At 43.1% G+C, this 17,713-nt stretch overlaps 1 long non-coding RNA gene across 1 annotated transcript in view; it reads right to left on the bottom strand.

Annotated features, from left to right (window-relative positions):
- LOC108801175 overlaps positions 1–17,713 on the bottom strand; it is a 56,715-nt gene that overhangs the window by 16,203 nt on the left and 22,799 nt on the right. The window contains exon 2 of the long non-coding RNA XR_001942138.1: positions 7,714–7,717. This is a non-coding gene — a long non-coding RNA (uncharacterized LOC108801175). The remainder of the gene's footprint in view (positions 1–7,713; positions 7,718–17,713) is intronic.

The following is a 17,713-nucleotide window of genomic DNA, read 5'->3' as shown; positions in this document are numbered from 1 at the left end:
GTATCCTCCCCCTGCAACCAGGAAGTACAGGGAACGGAGGATCACTTCGGGACCAGTGGCGGGGGCGAACATCGCTGACAGGGACTGGGGAGGAAAAAGGTTCTGGGCAGTTTTTACTCTAATGCAAAGAATGCATTGAGGTAAAAAACACCCAGACCTTAAACTATGGGGTTAGGGCTTTTCCCCATAGTTCTCCTTAGGGTAACAAGAGGGCACAAACTAGCGTCCTCCCGTCACCCTAAGCTCAGTATACCGCAAGCTACAGCTCGCGGTATACTGAGACGCCGCAGCTGAAGCGGATCCCGACAATTATGTCGGGATCCACCCAGCTGCGTGAGTGACAGCTGGCTCTGCCTATCTAGAGGCAGAGCCAGCTGTACCTGCCCCCTCCCCCGTCCGTTCAGCCAGTCAGCGCTGCTAGATCGGAGCGGGGAGGGGGGAATCCAGCCCCTCCCCTGTCACGGCAGAGAGCCGTGACAGGATCGAGAAGTGAGCGAACGCTGGTATGTGTTCGCTCACTTCCCGATCTACTGAGCCGACCTGTGACAGTCTCATTGTCACAGGTCGGCTAGAACCATGAGGTGAGTGAAAAGCACTCACCTCATAGTTCTCCTTTAATACTTCTTTAAAGCTTTACGTGTTGTTACAGAACAGTGCACTTTTTTACCAACAGCCTCAATGACAGTGTAGTCTGGCAGTGCATATCTAATGTTTTTTCTTTTACAATTAGCTTGGCATACATAGATCAATAGCATCCCAGTCTGATTCACTGCAATAAAAAAAGGTTTATTTTTCAGGAGGTATTAGCAGCAACACATGCTTTTTATCAAGACATACTAAGCCTGCTTTGACTAATGCATTGACATTGGCCAGTTGTTTGCTGAGTCGGCTCATACTCTCGCTGATGCAAAACTGTCCACTCACTGGACACATTTTTATCAAACTCTCATTAGCAGTTAAGAGACTGCAGATAATACAGCAGCTTAAAAGTGGCCAGTAACAGGACATTTTAGTGAGCAAGACTAGGCTCAAATGTACTAGAAACAAAAAACACAAGAAAGTAATTTAACTAAAGAATTAGGTGAGTGCACATGATAAAGCAGTGCTTACATTTGCCAGCGGCAGGACAGTTTTAATCACTAATAATAGGCGCAGTACATGCCTAACTTTTCATTTTACTAGAGGAATAGTGAGGTGTGGTGAATGTGAGTGATATAATGTGAAGTGATTTAGGTGCATGGTATTCTTGCACATTGTTTCTCTTTCATACGATGCAGTTGTGCAGCATTCACCAATTGCTGAGCATAAGAAAGGATTACAGCTCACCCACTCTCTCCTCCATATTAACATGCTTTTCTGTACACCTTGCTGGAGGATCTGGTTAGCTGTGATTCTGTTGTTTGCTTAGCAACAAGCTAATAATAAAAAATAATAATATATAATAAACAATAACATAAAATAGAAAAACAATATACCCCAAAAAAAGAAATTAAAACCCCAAAATACCACCCCTAAAACAAAAGCCCACTTATTTAGGCTTACAGCATTAAAAAAAAGTTTTTTTCCTCATAACTGGGACAACAGCTTAAGTGACCATTGTCCTCAAATCAACCACAAACTAAAAGTAAAAACAAAACAAAAAAACCACGAAATAAAAACAAAAAAAGAAGGCAGCAAAAGAAGTGATTGCCCAAAGAGCTAGCAATCAGAACGTACTCTAATCCCTCCCTGGCTGCTGGAAGACACTCACTGGTGGACACTGGAATTACACCAATCTAGCCCAGGGACTACATTGCCAGGAGCAGATGTTCTGGCAGAAAGTGTAATGCTGCCCATACACATTACAACCATCGCACGATTTTCGTTGTGCGATGGTTGTAAGGTGATTAAAATTGCGTACGATCTGCCCATCTTGGACAGGCAGGTCATACTTGCGGTCATCGCAAGCCCTCCCTGCTGAGGGGAGGGCTTCCGATGATTGCAGTGCTGAGCGGGCAGTGTGCGCTTGCGTACACACCGGCCCGTGCAGCATCTGTCTTCCGAGCACGCCACCAACCCGCCCATACCCCTGCCATCTATGGACGCGTGCACCCGCATGCAGACACTGTGGGACAGGAAGTGCCAGCAAGAAGTCAGCGCTGGGTCGGAGACCCGCAGCAGCGCTGGAAAGAAGGATGAAAACGACAGGAAAGAAGAAGATCGGATTAAGAGACATCATTTAAGGTAAGTGCTTTAATTAACATTGGGTAGAGGGGAAAAAATGCATCACTTTAATGTCACTTTAAGTAATACAACTATGTGTTATCTCTGCCCCAGCCTGTGACTGGACGGTGAAGGAGAAGCAACAGAATGATAAGCTTATCTTTCTTTCATGCTGTTCTCTCTTACTGTCAGCATGTTCCTTGTTAGCACATGAAGTCACCTGATTGGTTCCCTGTGCTACTTATCCCCCTCCCAGTCTGAGCTATGCTGTACAGAGGATTGTAGGAGTCTGATACCCCATCAGATTCAGGTACTTACACTAGTTGCTTTAAAAAAAAACATTTTGTGTTTAATCTGCATGAGTTGGTGTTATCTGCCTGGAGATCAGTCAAAAAAATGAATTCACTTTTTTTTAGCCCTGACTATACGAAATAGGGAACAAAAATAAGTTTAAAAACACTATCTATCCCTTTAAGAATGACACACTGATATTACAATCCTGATAGTAAAACGTAAATGTCAGAATCAAGTTGGTTCTAGCTTAGTGAAAGATTGTAGTAAGCAGTAATGTCTTATCTGTATGAAATGTAAAGAATGTAAACAAGGACAGAACTGTCCTTATTTAACCTCGATAGGCAGCCATTAGTGCAAAAGAACAAACTGAAGACTTTGTTATGTAAGGAAGCACAACATGATTAAGTATGATATTGTATGGACACCTTATGTGCAAATAAGTGTTTCCTGCTATACACAAAGATGTTACATTTCTTCACATGATTGTAGTACACTACAGAGCCATTTGTTTTTACCGCAAGGATCAGTCTTTACAATCAATATCATTTTGTGTATAGTAATGCATTGCTTTTAGGCGTAACCTCTAAGTTATATTATGCAATTCCTAAGGCCTAACAGCTAAGTACAAAATTTACACTGCTCAGCCTCAAAGCACAACCGTAAAAAAAGAAGTGGTACTCAACACTGCTGAGCTCATTTCTCTGTCACTTTGCTCTCTCCTCCTGTATCAGCATGCTCTTTGCATTGCAGCACACCTGAGTGGCTCATTAGGCTGCTTCTCTTTCCCTCTCTCTGAGCTCTGTTGTACAGACTGTACAGTAGACTGCACAATGCTAAAACCAAATCATATTCAGGTACTTACTAGGGTTGCCACCCGTCCAGGATTCACCCGAACAGTCCGGGTTTGGAATCCTGTGCCCGGGTGTGAGGCCACCTCACACACTGGCACATAATTCAAACCGGACTTGTGACTAATACCTCACAGTGGTGTGTGGCGCTGTATATGGTCCCTCGTCTCTCCCGCCCTCTGTTTCTCCTCCGATCTTGTGACTGGGTAGGAGGAAGTGACATCAGGGAGAGAGAGCACAGAGGGAGAAGTCATCCTCCGGCCGTCGTGGAGCTCTTTTGTCTGGGACTGAATCTTAATCAACAGGTATTTATTAATTTTTTTAAATATAAACGGAAAAAGAGTGTGTCTGTGTGTGTGTGTGGGGAGGGGGGGTTGAGGGGGATTAGTATAACATTTCACTACATGTAGAATGTAAATATAAAAGACGTGCCTTCTATAAGTATCAAAATGATCCCAATAGAGATAATGATATGCAAAACAATACTAAAAATGAATAAATAAATAAAAACATTTAATGAATATGTTTCTCTAATCATTAAAATTCATGAAAATATCAGTGAACTCTTAAAGTGCATTACATGTGACCATTATTATTCCAATTAATATAGAACATCCGTGCAATGTGTAAAAAAAAGAGCATGCAGCATTTTTTTGCATTCGCAGTGGAATGTTTTGCCACCCATCTGATTGCACTGCAGCCCACTGCGGGGGGCTTGGCTGAGGTGCCATTGACTTCAATGCACCTCTACACCCCCTCCCGCCCCAGAACAAAGGGGGAAGTTTAGTGTGCCATTGCTGTGTTCCAGATGTTACCACTCTGGAACACACTGCAATTGGTGTGAACAAGCCCTGATGCTTTTTATACATTGCACGGATGTTCTATATTAATTGGAATAATAATGGTCACATTTAATGTACTTTAAGAGTTCACAGATGTTTTCATGAATTTTGAAGATTAGAGTAACATATTCATGAATTGGGATTGTTTTGATGCTTATAGAAGGCACGTCTTTTATATTTACTTTTGCACTTGAATTTATACATATATAGTAGTTAGATTTTGTGAATATTTAGTGCTGTGCATAAAAGTTTACACATCATTGAAGAGTGAATACGCTCAGAGCATAGCAGCTTAATATTTCCATTTAGTTATAAGAACCCTGAACGCAGAATATTGTTTTAATAATAACATGTAGAATGTAATTGTCTACATGAGATTTTAACACTGTGCAGAAATCTCTGGCGGTCTAAAGGCTGTGACACACTGCACGCGAAGCAGCAGCTGCCTTCACGTGCAGTGTGTCATGTTATTGCCACCCTGGCACGTCAGCTTGCGAGAGCTCGCATAGCTAAGCGTGCTGAGATAAAAAATTTCATCTTCAGCCAATCGGCTCCTGCGTATAAACCTGTGTGTCATAATGCAAAGTCCATTCGGTTGTTATTGTCTGAAGATGCAGTCCTTCATCTGAAAAGTTGTGATTAACGCCATATGATTTGTGATACATTGTGATTAACTCCAATGTTATTTAATTACAAAATACTGTATATGCATAGTGTATACTTTACAAAACAATGGCTGTCAAAGTACCGCAGCGCTGAATACTGAAAAATGGCCTGGATGGGAAGGGGGTTTAACACCGCGGATGTCAACTGGTTAATGGTCACATTCGTCGTTTTTTAACGTATGCGCCCCCGACGCATGTTTGCATGTGTATGTATGGGTGGGGACTTTAAAACATTTTTTTTTTTTAAACTTTACATTTTGGGGGGGGGGGGGCCTAATTTGTTTTTGCTATTTTTTTCCCCACTAAACGTTATTGCTATCACATACGGGGGCTAATAAAACCTCCCCTATGGGATAGCAAAATATGTGACAGGTCAAATACCGCTTAATACATACACAGTAGGTTCATTGATTGTATCAACAGACAACATATTTCTGCATATTTCATCCGAAAGATGGTGAGAAAGTCCAACTAAAAGTGCTGTTATAATTTCTGATATAAACAAATATTCAGCAAATGAACAGATATTATCTTTCCGTGCTGATATTCATCTGCACAATTCTCCCCCGTCCTGTGCCGAATTTGGTTGTTCCATAGTTCATTATGAGTGGAGTATTGATGGACCTGTGCAGCTGTATTGTGCTGACACATTGAAAATTGATACAGGTTCTTGTTGGCCTAGGTTTGTCTCTTAAAGGAGAACTATGGGGTCAGTGTTTTTCCCCATAGTTCTCCTTAGGGTAACGGGAGGACACAAACTAGCGTCCTCCCGTTACCCTAAGCTCAGTATACCGCGACGTCGGGATCCGCATCTGGAGCGGATCCCGACGTAGATGACGGGATCCGCCCAGCTGAGTGAGTGACAGCTTGCTCTGCCTACCTAGAGGCAGAGCCAGCTGTACCCGCCCCCTCCCCCGTCCGTTCCGCCAGTCAGCGCTGGCAGATCGGAGCGGGGAGAGGGGAATCCAGCCCCTCCCCCTGTCACGGCAGAGAGCCGTGACAGGATCGAGAGGTGAGGGAACCCGGTATGTGTTCCCTCACCTCCCGATCTACTGAGCCGACCTGTGACAGTCTCATTGTCACAGGTCGGCTTAGAACTATGAGGTGAGTGGAAATCACTCATCTCATAGTTCTCCTTTAAAGCAAATGTAAAATATAAAGTCATGTCATTAAAGGTAAAGTCCACTTTTTTGAAAAAAATATAAATGCACACTTCTTCATAAAAGAGAAACATTGTACATTGTACATTTATTTAACCCCTTGAAGACCAGGTGTTAAACCACCTCCCTGGCCAGGCCATTTTTCAGTATAAAGCGCTGCAGTACTTTGACTGACATTTATTCCGTCATGCAACGCTGTAATGAAACAAATTTTATACCATTTTTTTGGGACAGATAGAGCTTTCTTTTGGTGGTATTTAATCACCACTATGAGTTTTTGTTTTTTACTATATAACAAAAAAGTACCCTAAATTTTGAAAAAAAACCCTGTTTTCCTTTGAAATATTATAAAACATTTATTATCACCCCAATTTTTTTGTAAAATTGAAAACGACCACACTCAAAATTGGCCATATGCGACGCTTTAAAAGCTTTTACCGCTCATCATTTTAGTGTTGTTTAGTGTTATTAGGGGTCTCCAAGCCCCCTAATGTCACCTAGGGACCCCCAGAGAAGCTGATGAAGCAGAGATCTGCGTCATCAGCTTCTCACCGGCATCTGTAACCGCAGAGTGACACTGAATGCAGGACGTTTTCGTGATGATGTGAATGCAGGAAGCATCGTCGTGCCGGTCCCAGCCTCATCGAGCACAGCAGATCTTGGGACCGGCAGGTGGGGGGGCGCACACCCACAGTTACTACAAGCGATCGGGCGTCTCTAGAGACGCCCGATCGCTTGAATGTAAACAGCCATTCCTGGCTGTTTACATTGCTGACAGTTTCCCCACTCGTGTGCGCCCTAAGCGCCGCCCATGAGTGGGCGTGGGGCAGGACGTCTTAAGATGCCCTCCCGCTCCTCTAAGGCACCCGTCTCCCGTTCACGAATGGCCATGGGCGGGAGGTGGTTAAGAAAAGCATTGCAACCACGATCAGTGGATCATGGGTGCAATGCCCTGTAAGTGGCTAACGAGACCTGTAGCTTCTCCATTCACAAATCCTGTCAAAGGATCTGTGAATAGATGACGTGGCTGTGTGGGGGGAGCCACGCACAGCTAAGCCAAATTAAAAAAAGAGCAGTAGCCTGCAGAAAGAAGAACCCCATGATTCATGTAAGTGTGTGTGGGGGGGATGCGATGTGACCATTTTTCATGAATATGGGTGTAACATGAAACATAGTCTCAAAGGTCTAAAAGCTGAAATGAATGTGAATGTATCTAAACGTCAGCACTAGTGACAGCTATACCTGAGACTACTGAACCCACTTCTTAACTATGATATATTCAATTTAAATGTGATATATAAATCCAAACATGACATTTTAACACATAACCAGTATTTCAGATCCCCCTTCTATACCTAACCCCTAGCTGCTGTGATCTCCAACAGTCAAAATTTAAATGTGTCTTTTTGAGACAGCACTCTGATCTTACATATTCTCAGAAATGAGAGATTCTCATAGTGTAGTAAAAACATTATACTTATTAAAATAAGATACAAACTCCTCACAGTACTCCTACTCTGAGCACCTTTTAGAATACTTAAAGTATATTTCCACTTTTGCAGTCAAATTTGAGAAACCCCTTCTATGTGTTTGTTATGTGTATCTATTCACACAGCATACCGAAAAATATATTTTTCCTTTTAGATGTTTTGTTGCAGTAGGCAACATGGCTGATTCCAGGTTTTTCTCAGCCCCTTCACACAGATCTGCCCTTAAAGAAAGACTTAGGACTGAAGTTTGAAGATTGTGTTTCTCTCAAGAACTTCATTAACATACAATGAAGAAGCCCCTCACCCCTCATAACATTACAAAAGAAGGAAAAGCCAAATAGATTTTTTTAACTCTTAAGAAGTCAAGACATCCTAACCCAAGTAAAAACTATTTAAATTGCATGAAGCATTTAACATTTTTTTTTTAGCTTATGCTATGTAAATGGGAACATGGTAACAAATACAAAAAAGGTGTTATCCTAACTTGGCTGTAAAGTGGAGATATACTTTAAAACACACACCCCGATTCCAGTGCAGTGGCACATATCACATTGTCACCGTTCTGACGTTACTCTTTTTGCTCAGTGTGTTTCGTCTTTCCTGCATTGTCAAGACCTGAAAGAGTAAACCTGTACACTGTTTAGGGCTCAGTCACACCATATCCAGTGCGTTCTGGCACTGTCCGACCCCGGAACACACTAGATTGCATAGATCAGGCCACGCAGCGATGTGGGGCAGGAAAGGGCGTGGCGGTGAAATGGCACTGCAGGCATGCCCCCCACGCACTGTGCGATCACCCTCACCGGAACGATGTTCCAGTGCAGTGCAATAAAAAAAAATGTTGCATGCAGTCATGCAGGGGTTGCGATTCCACAGATATTGTTTGTACTTTTACTGTTACCTTATTATGTGGGCAGACATTTAGACTGAAATGTACAACTTCTTGCTCTCCTGTTTTGTCTTGTATTTTGACTAATAAAATCTCAATGGGGAAAAAAAGAACCTCTTCCGTGTTTTTTTATTGTATCTATCTGACAGAATTGAAGTATTGATGGATCGCACACAGGGGACTAACTAGAAATTACAGGGTCCCATAGCAAAATGTTGTATGGGGCACTGTGATTTCTAGGTATTCCCTTACAGAGCCCACCTGATATCCCAAACAGCCCACCTGAGAGTGACCCTGCAGAGCCCTCCATAGACTCTCTACGGTGGGCTCTGCAGAGTCTCTGGTGGGCTGCACAATCTTACCTGTCAGCCCAGATCCGCTGTCGGCCTCCATGGTCGCTGGCAGGCCCCGCCTCCTCCGTCATTGGGCCCCATCTCCTCTGTCACCAGGCCCCACCTCCTCTTCCGTCGTTGGGCCCAGCCTTCCTCCTCCACAGCTGCTGGCTGTCACTGACACAGCAGTTGCTGTGAGGAGGAACGCGCCGATGCACAGATCACTGACAGGTTGTCGGTGATCTAACAGCGCCATCACACCCGCCAGTGACAGCCAGCAGCCTGAGATGCCATAGCGAACCAGACGGCCCGCACGGCATCAGGGGGATGAACTGGCCGGGCCCCTCTGTGCCCCGGGCCCCATAGCGGCCTCCTGGGTCGCTATGTCGATTGTTACGCCACTGATACACACAATAAACATCCATAAAATCCTTTATTATTAAAAAGTGAACATGCGACAAGTTCTGACACATACAAGATATAGTAATCTCCCCATCTCTAATGTACCATTTTTTATGCTATTACACACAATTGTGTGTAACCATTTAGTGCTGAACACTAGAGCTTACCAGGGTCCATGTCAGAATCATGGAGGAATAACAGGCATGCTTTGTGTAATTACAGAAGATGGTAACTTCTTAATCGTTATTTACAAATTCTTACGTCTGCTTTGATGATTTTAGCTTCATGCATGATCTGCACAGCTGTTACAGTGAACAGTGTCATTTTTTTGTGCTAGATTGGATCAGATACTTCATGTAGGAAGCAGATTCTCTCTGACTTAGGAAACAGTGCCAACCCTGGTAAGATTCAGGTCAAAAGGGTGAACCAACCATTTCACCAGCACATATATCAAAGTAAACTGTTTATATACAGTGATTCTTGCTGCAAGTGTTCTAAGGGAACAAGGAAAAATATTTTAATTTCTCCGTTACAACTGATTCAGAGAACAGCGGGGTGTAGCGGTTAGCATTTCTGCCTTACAGCACTGGGTATCCCTGGTTCAAATCCCGGTCAGGTCACAATCTGCAAGGAGTTTACATGTTCTGTGCTAGCATGGGTTTCCTCCGGGTACTGCAGATTCCTCCCACCAGTGACGTGTGGTACCTCTTGCTCCGGGTGAGGCATTCCACAGCCCCTGCTGACCGAAGCCACACCGGCCAAAGCCCCGCCACTGCCAACAGAAGTCATGTCCCCTGCTGGATGAAGCCCCGCCCCCAACCCGTCCCCAAGCTAGTGTAAAGGGGGAAGGGAGGAGCCTCCCTGTCCCTCACTTGCTCCTCACTGCTGAGGCGCTCCGTCCATGACAGGTTACACAGTGGGCAGGATTTCCCTGCTGTGTAACCTGTTAGATGCCTATCTGAATGGAGAAAAAGCTGTCAGCTTCAGACATGAAGCTGACAGCTTTACCCTCCATAATTCTAGGTTAGGCTCTGCCTCACCTGCCTCCCCTGACCGCACGTCCCTGCCTCCCACACTGCAAAAAACCTGCTGGAAAATAATTGGCCTTGTGTACAAGCTTGTAAGCTCCTTCATGATCATATGTAGGGGAATTAAAAAAACAACTTTGCACCTGGAGCATGACTGGATGGCTAGGCTGAACATGTCTTCAGGCATATCTAAACCCAAAGCAAAACTTAATATATTGCAACTTTTTTTAGCTTTCTCCCCTTTATTTTCACCTGGTGATCCAGCCAGTAAGTCTGATTTTTCCCAACTTCCTTAAACAGACCAAGCTGTCCAGCGAACATGGCAGATAAACAGTTGAGACAAACCATATACTACCAACAGGAGTGCTTATTATGGTCAGCGTTTATTCATTTGTGTAAAACCTTTCTCCCAAAAGAAAAAAAAAAGTTGCTGTAACTGTTTAAAAAGTGTTAGCTGGAGTCCATCTAAATCTGCTAGACCATCTAACTACCCTCCCCACAGGATGACAATACTACTGTCCAATGGTGGCTCCATTGCTCCTCTATAGATGTTAATAGCTGGGTGGACCACCTTGTGGAAATAAAGAAAAAATGCCTAAACAAACTAAGGCCGCCACCACATTTAAGGATTGATAAAGCTGCATTATATGACATTTTATGTTTTTCGGGTTTAAATACGCTTTCACTTTATCCACTAAGCTAAATGTATATTTCTACTCCTATAATAAATAAACCCCACAGACTTTTCTGCTAAAGCGACTGTGTTATAAAGATACAGTGAGGGGAATTTATCAAAACCTGGAGCAGACAATATCTGGAGCAGATGTGCATGGCAACCAACCAATCATAAATCATGACCAAGTTTGCCCAGGAAGCACCACAAGCAAGCTTGAACTACTTCAGGGAAGTGAAACACTATGGGGTCTATTCACTAAGCTGCCGAAGGATCTGGCCGTAGCTTCAGCCGATCCTTCGGCTAGCTTTGGCCCCAGGACCCCTTCGGTTCAGTAGAACCGAAGGGGTGCTGTACGGGCTATTCACAATAGCCGGTACAGCTCCCGAACATGGCCGAGCTGAACACACATATGCCGACAGCCTGCTTCTGACAGCTGGGCTCCATCAGGTCCCCGTCTGGTGATTGACAGCAGCAGAGGGCGGGTGCAATAGCTAGTTTATTATTGGCCACCGGCCAATAGAAAACAGTTGGGCAGAGCTAGCTGTCACTGCTAGCTCCGCACAATTGTTTTCTCTTTTTTTTTCTACTTTTTAAACTATTTTTCTGTTCTGCTCGGTCGCACTGAGGGACCGAGCAAAACAGCAGAGCCGAATGCCGCTCAGCGGCATTCGGCTATTTACTCACTGCTGTTCAGCATCTAAAAGAATAGACCGAACAGCAGCGAGTAGCCTTCCGAAGGTTCGGTTTAGCCGATCCAGATGTTGGATCGGCTGAGTCGAATTCCTTCTGCACTTCGGGTCGGCCGAATATGCTGAGCATGTTCGGGCGACCCAAAGCCACCCGATGTACGGCTGATTTCAGCCGATATACGACTGGAATCAGTCGTACCAGCCTGAAGTGAATAGCCGAACAGCGTGAGTCACGGTGAGTCACTCGGCTGCCTACGGCAGCTTAGTGAACAGATCCCAATGACTTTCCTAAGCCCTGCTTCTGCTTGGAAAGTGAAACTAAACTGAACCGTTGAGTGAGAGACATGGAGTGTCTAGATAGGGCTGTACTAACTAGAGACAAACACGGGGAGGGAAAAAGGGGAACACACCAAATACAATAAACAACACAAAAGACAGGCTGCTGTGGCAACATATTGTGTAATATATATATATATATATATATATATATATAACAGCCATAAAAATAACCAAGAATACAAAGTATATTTTATATAAAAAAGCAGTAAAAATATTCACTGTTAGCAAAAATAAAAGATACATTAATCTTAATTCAGTTCAACAAAGTTTATGTGTTTACTGAAAAAATAAGAAAAACTCAAGTTTTTCTGTACAACAGTTAGTGGAGTGGTTAGTGGAAAGTTCTTGGCAATCAATCCTGGTGTCGTACCCTCTGGTGTTGCTAGCCAGTTTAAGCTAACTAGGCAGCAGTGACTAAGAATAGTGGAACAAGAGCATCAACATGAGTCTAATCTCTAAAATGACATAGAACTGTAGGCCAGGCTTTAGGTTCATACAGTGTGAAAAAAAGGTATGGGATATGATACATACAAGTAAGACCCTTGGATTCCGTTTTCCCCCCTTCTTCAGTTGCGACACTGATTCATGCCCAGTAGTTCTGACACTACCCGGATGTGCTGGAGCTTTGCCTAATCAGATCAACCTGGCATTCAGGGAAAGCAGTGGTTATTGAAAGCCCAGGGTGTCTGGACTTCATACTTGTCCACAGCTTTCAGTATTCTTAAAGTGACAGAGTCTCTTTAGGGTTTATCCTTTAAACTAAATATAATATGGGTTGCATGTAAGCAGAAAATCAGCAGATCAGCAGACATACAGGAGAAGTGCTTCACTTTATACTGAACTTTAGCCCATAAACAATGATTTACCATAAGCAGGCCCGGCGCTACCGCAAGGCAAGCAGCCACCTGAGGGCACTGCAGGGTGAGGGCGGAAAAAACAGGGCATTTTGACAAGTACTCGTACTTGTCAAAATGCACCGATGCTTGCGCTATGTTTTGTTTTTTTTCACTTACCTTCGGTGCGGGAGAGCAGCGGTGAGTCAGCGCTGGTCCGGTGGGAGGAGCTCCAGGTGGGGTCCTAATTTAGCTGGCCAGCGAATGCCAGAGGATCCCGACACACGCGGCACCTCTGGCAGTCGCCGGCCAGCTAAATTAGGACCCCCACCTGGAGCTCCTCCCACCGGACCAGCGCTGACTCGCCGCTGCTCTCCCGCACCGAGGGTAAGTGAAGAAAAAAAAAAAACACGCTGATAGGGAGCAGGCCCAGCGCTACAGGGGGTCGGGGAGAGGGGGTGCAAAAATGCAACTTTGCCTGTGTAGGCAAAAATCCTAGCACCGGCCCTGACCATAAGTGTTTCAACTTACCACACTAAAAAGGTAACTTAAATTTTTTAAGATTCAGTACATTAGTTCTTAGAAAACAATTGTTATGAAGGAAAAAAAGCAGACAAGCCTGCCCTGTCTGTAGTCTATGCAAAATTGTAACATACATATTAGGCAAAAAGTAATGTTTATAGCCTTAACCTCTCCTATCCTCATTTGCCTGATAGGGCTGAAAAGCTTCCTGAGAACTAATTATAAACATAAGTGAATGGAAAAAAGTGTGTTCATGGAAAAATATACCATTAGGGACCATTTCCATGAAATCACTAGGGCACATCTGCACTTAACAGGTTTCAGCTGAACACACTGAAATTGTATTTTAAATGCAATAACTTTCAGTAAATCTTAAAAGGATGCAAAAGGGAATCAAAACAAAGAAACACGTTATGGAAAAAAACATTTCTATGCCTGGAGTTCTTAAAACTTAGTCAAATAAAAATTGTGATTAAAAAAACATTTACCAGAAAATTGGTGGTGGCACCCATAGGAAATATTAGAATGGTGAAGATGAGGTTGGAATCTCAAAGCTTCTGTTATTTTGTCCAGTTATAATACAACTTCCAATGAATCAGGTGATCATGGATGAACAATCAATCTGATGGACAAGATGCGGCATGAAACCTGTTCAGGGTGATGAGTGAAAAAATATTAGGGGATAAAGGTATTGAGGATGATGGGCCATGATATCATATCACTAAGATACATGTCAGCAGGGTTTTCAGTAGACGGCAAATTTTGGCCAATCACTAGACTTGATCAGTGTCACATGATAGAGGGGGTGACATAACTGTTCTCACAAAAGGCAACACCATGTTTTTTTTTTGGTGGCAGCATCAAAAGAATAAGGAGCGGTAATCGCTGAAGAAGTTATTATAGGAAGTAGGGATGTCCCGATACCGGTACTAGCATCGGTATCGGGACCGATACAGGGCATTTTGACAAGTACTTGTACTTGTCAAAATGCCCCGATACATAGCGCCGAAGCTTGCACTATATTTTTTCCCCCTCACCTTTCGACTGCTGTTCGGGAGATCCGCGGCGAGTCAGCGCTGGTCCGGTGGGCGGAGCTCCAAGTGGGGTCCTAATTTAGCTGGCAGGCAATCGGGCAGTCACCGGACAGCTAAATTAGGACCCCACCTGGAGCTCCTCCCACCTGACCAGCGCTGACTCGCCACTGCTCTCCTGCACAGCGCCGAAGACGACCTCACCAGCGAGGCACCGGCCATCATCAGAACAGTGAGTAAGGGCGAGAGCAAGGGGGGCAAGAACAAGGGTGGGGGGGCGCCGTCCCTATTAAGAACATTTTAGTATTAGCAAAGAATAATTGTAAAACTTTTGTCTGCAGTGTGTGCTCCATATGTGCTACATATAGAGTATACACTGCAGACAATAGAGTTACAATTCTCCCCTGCTAATATGAATGGGTTAAATGATCTATAGTACATAACATGTAGTTGTATTATGGATCATTTAACCCAGTGGTCCCCAACCCCCGGGCCGCAGACCGGTACCGGGCCGTGGATCAAATGGTACCGGGCCGCGGTCCGGTCACGCAATATATGGCAGTGCATGGTCCCGGTGTTCGAACACCAGGGCCCCGCACTGCCGACGGGCTTCACAGTAAGGGGGCGGGTCCTGTGACTGCTACCCTGGTGAGGCCCCCTCAAAGCTCTGGTGAGACCCCCCTCTGTATGTGTGTTATAATTAATCGAAATTAGTCGATTAATCGATTTTTAAAAAAATCGATTAATCGAACAGGAAAATTTTAATCATTACCAGCCCTATCTAAAATATAAACAATCAATGTCCCCCCCTCAGCGGGCCGCGGTAAAATTATCAAACGTTGACCGGTCCACGGCGATAAAAAGGTTGGGGAGCACTGATTTAACACATTCATATTAGCAGGGGAGAATTGTAAAGGTGCCCATACACTGCTCGATTCTCGTACGAGAATCGCGGATTGTACGAGCTTTTAATAAGCTTACGACTGGGCACCTTAACTCTATTGTCTGCAGTGTATACTCTATATGTAGCACATATGGAGCATACACTGCAGATAAAAGTTTTACAATTATTCTCTGCTAATATTAATAGGTTAAATGATCTGTGGTACAACTACATGTTATGTACTATAGATCATTTAACCCATTTATGTTAGCCGAGGATAATTGTAATAAAAATAAAAAAAAGTATCGGTAATTGGTATCGGCAAGTACATGCGGGGAAGTACTTGTACTTGGTCCTGAAAAAGTGGTATCGGGACATCCCTAATAGGAAGGTCGGGGATCGGGGGGGTAAGTTAGAAGTAGTTACACACTGTGCCTTTCCCTGAATGGCTTTTTTAACTGCTGAAGGAAGAAAACTCTAAAACATCAATCTGATTGTACAGTATGAATAGTACAATAAAGAAAACATCTGACAGAAAGGACAATAAAAAGATAAGATCAGAAAAATGTGATTTAAAAAACTGTAACATATGTGGCTAGCTCTACTATTTTCCAAAGTATCCGGTTAGTGTCTGATACAATCTCATCCAATTTCAAGAAATACAATAAATTATGTGCGAGTCCGTGCACAGTTTACATGTTTTTTATAGTTTGCTTGTGTGTCTTTGGACTTGTTATCCAGATTTATTAAGTGTTAGATGTTGGTAATGTTAAAGCATACACTGAGTGGCCAGATTATTATGACCATCCCATCAGTACTTCGTTGGGCCACGAGATGACTCCATGAGATGACTTCGTTGAGCCAACTCGTGACTCCACGAGATGTTGAAAGGTGATGCGAGGAATCTGACACTGCACTGTTGCCCTTCTGTTGTCTTGTACCAGTCTTGCCACTCTCCGTTCTGCCCTAACATTGATTAGTCGCTGACGGCCACAATTCGCACGTTCAGACCCAGATTTTCGGCTGACAGTCCCGTCTTTAAACACTTTAACAATGAGCCCCTCTTGAACATTTAATTAATTCTGCTGTTTTGCTGATACTCGCTCCATGGCTCGTGTCAACAACCAACCCACGTTCAAAGTCTGTTAAATCGCGTTGTTTACCCATATCTTCAGAAAAAAATCACTTCTACTGTTGTGGTAAACAACCTGCTTCCCTATTTATAATGGTCTGGCCCTCTAGCAACTTCAGCGCGAAATTATAGCTAATTATAGCTAATTTGCCTACAAATGTCAGGTGGTCATAATAAACTGGCCACTCAGTGTATAAGCATGTTTCCATTTTTTTCATTAAAATCTCTAAAGATTTGGTGCTATTGGGTGGCTTTTCCTTCACTAGAGTAACTTCGCCATTGCAATAAACACACCAGTCAGAATGTCTCAGATCAAAATTGGGTTACTTGGGTAACTATAATGGTTTATATGTTTTTAAATCTTGTTTTCACTAGGTATAAAAATGTTGTTTACCAAATAAATATTTTAACATTTTAATAAGTGACAAAGGATTTTCAGAGCACTATGGAATAGCTGAAAAGACAGCACAGCATAGTAGCTTGCTTTCCATTGCTGTTTGCCTGACAGAAACCTTGGACTCTTTTGAGTTGCGTAAGCATGGAGACTTCTTTCAGTATTGCTTCTGACCTGAAGAAGAGAGGTCCACTCTCGAAAGCTTGTCTTTTATATATTTTGTTAGTCCAATAAGAAAGGTACCATTGCACACTGCAATACTCCGTTTTTGCATTTTTTTTTTTTTTACATCCACCAGTAAGACAAATCAATACATTATAAGATACAAAGAATGAATATCTCACTCAAGAGTAAAAGAACAAATATTTGTCACCAGCACGCCATTCAGGACAGTGTATTACTAAATATGCATGAAGATGCCATGCTGTAATTAAGAATCAAAAGGTAGGGATAGTGATAAGGCACTCTTAAAAACAACAATCTAATCCCAGAAGGACCCAAAACATCTTAGTAATCTGAGGGTGGTAAAATAGAGGGGGGGTTTCATAAGATGTCAAGTTTACTCAGTGTTCCCTGTAGTTTTCTGCTATTTGTGCCAAGGGGTGTTTTGAAAAAGCAACATGATCTCTCAAAAGTTGGTCTCTGGAGATTTGCTGGTAAGAAAACTAGACTAAATATGGTGATGGGGAAACAGCCATTTGGCTAAGATTTATTTTCGTATACCCAAAATGCATATGTGTTGTGTCAAGCTGGAGGTTTCAATGTACTAGTGGAATCTGAGTTATAGACCAATAAGGGGGTGGAGAGTGTCTGTGATTCTATGCAAGAAAGTTAGAAAGTCTTTCCAAACATTTTCAATTTGGGGGCATGGCCAAAGAAGGGGGGTTAAATTATGGTGTTATATTTTGCATTTTGTTTTTTTTTAGTTGAATGCCAAATATGCACTTTGTAGTATTTTAAGTTCAATATTATATATTCCTCCATAATTCCCTATTATAGCTCTTTGTATATGCTTCCAAATATCACTGATATTAAAGTAAAGACAAATATATATATATATAT

This window comes from Nanorana parkeri, unplaced genomic scaffold (genome assembly GCF_000935625.1).
Source record: "Nanorana parkeri isolate BGI_ZX_2015 unplaced genomic scaffold, ASM93562v1 scaffold46, whole genome shotgun sequence".
Classification (NCBI taxonomy): Eukaryota; Metazoa; Chordata; class Amphibia; order Anura; family Dicroglossidae; genus Nanorana; species Nanorana parkeri.
This window is presented reverse-complemented; position numbering and strand designations above follow the sequence as displayed.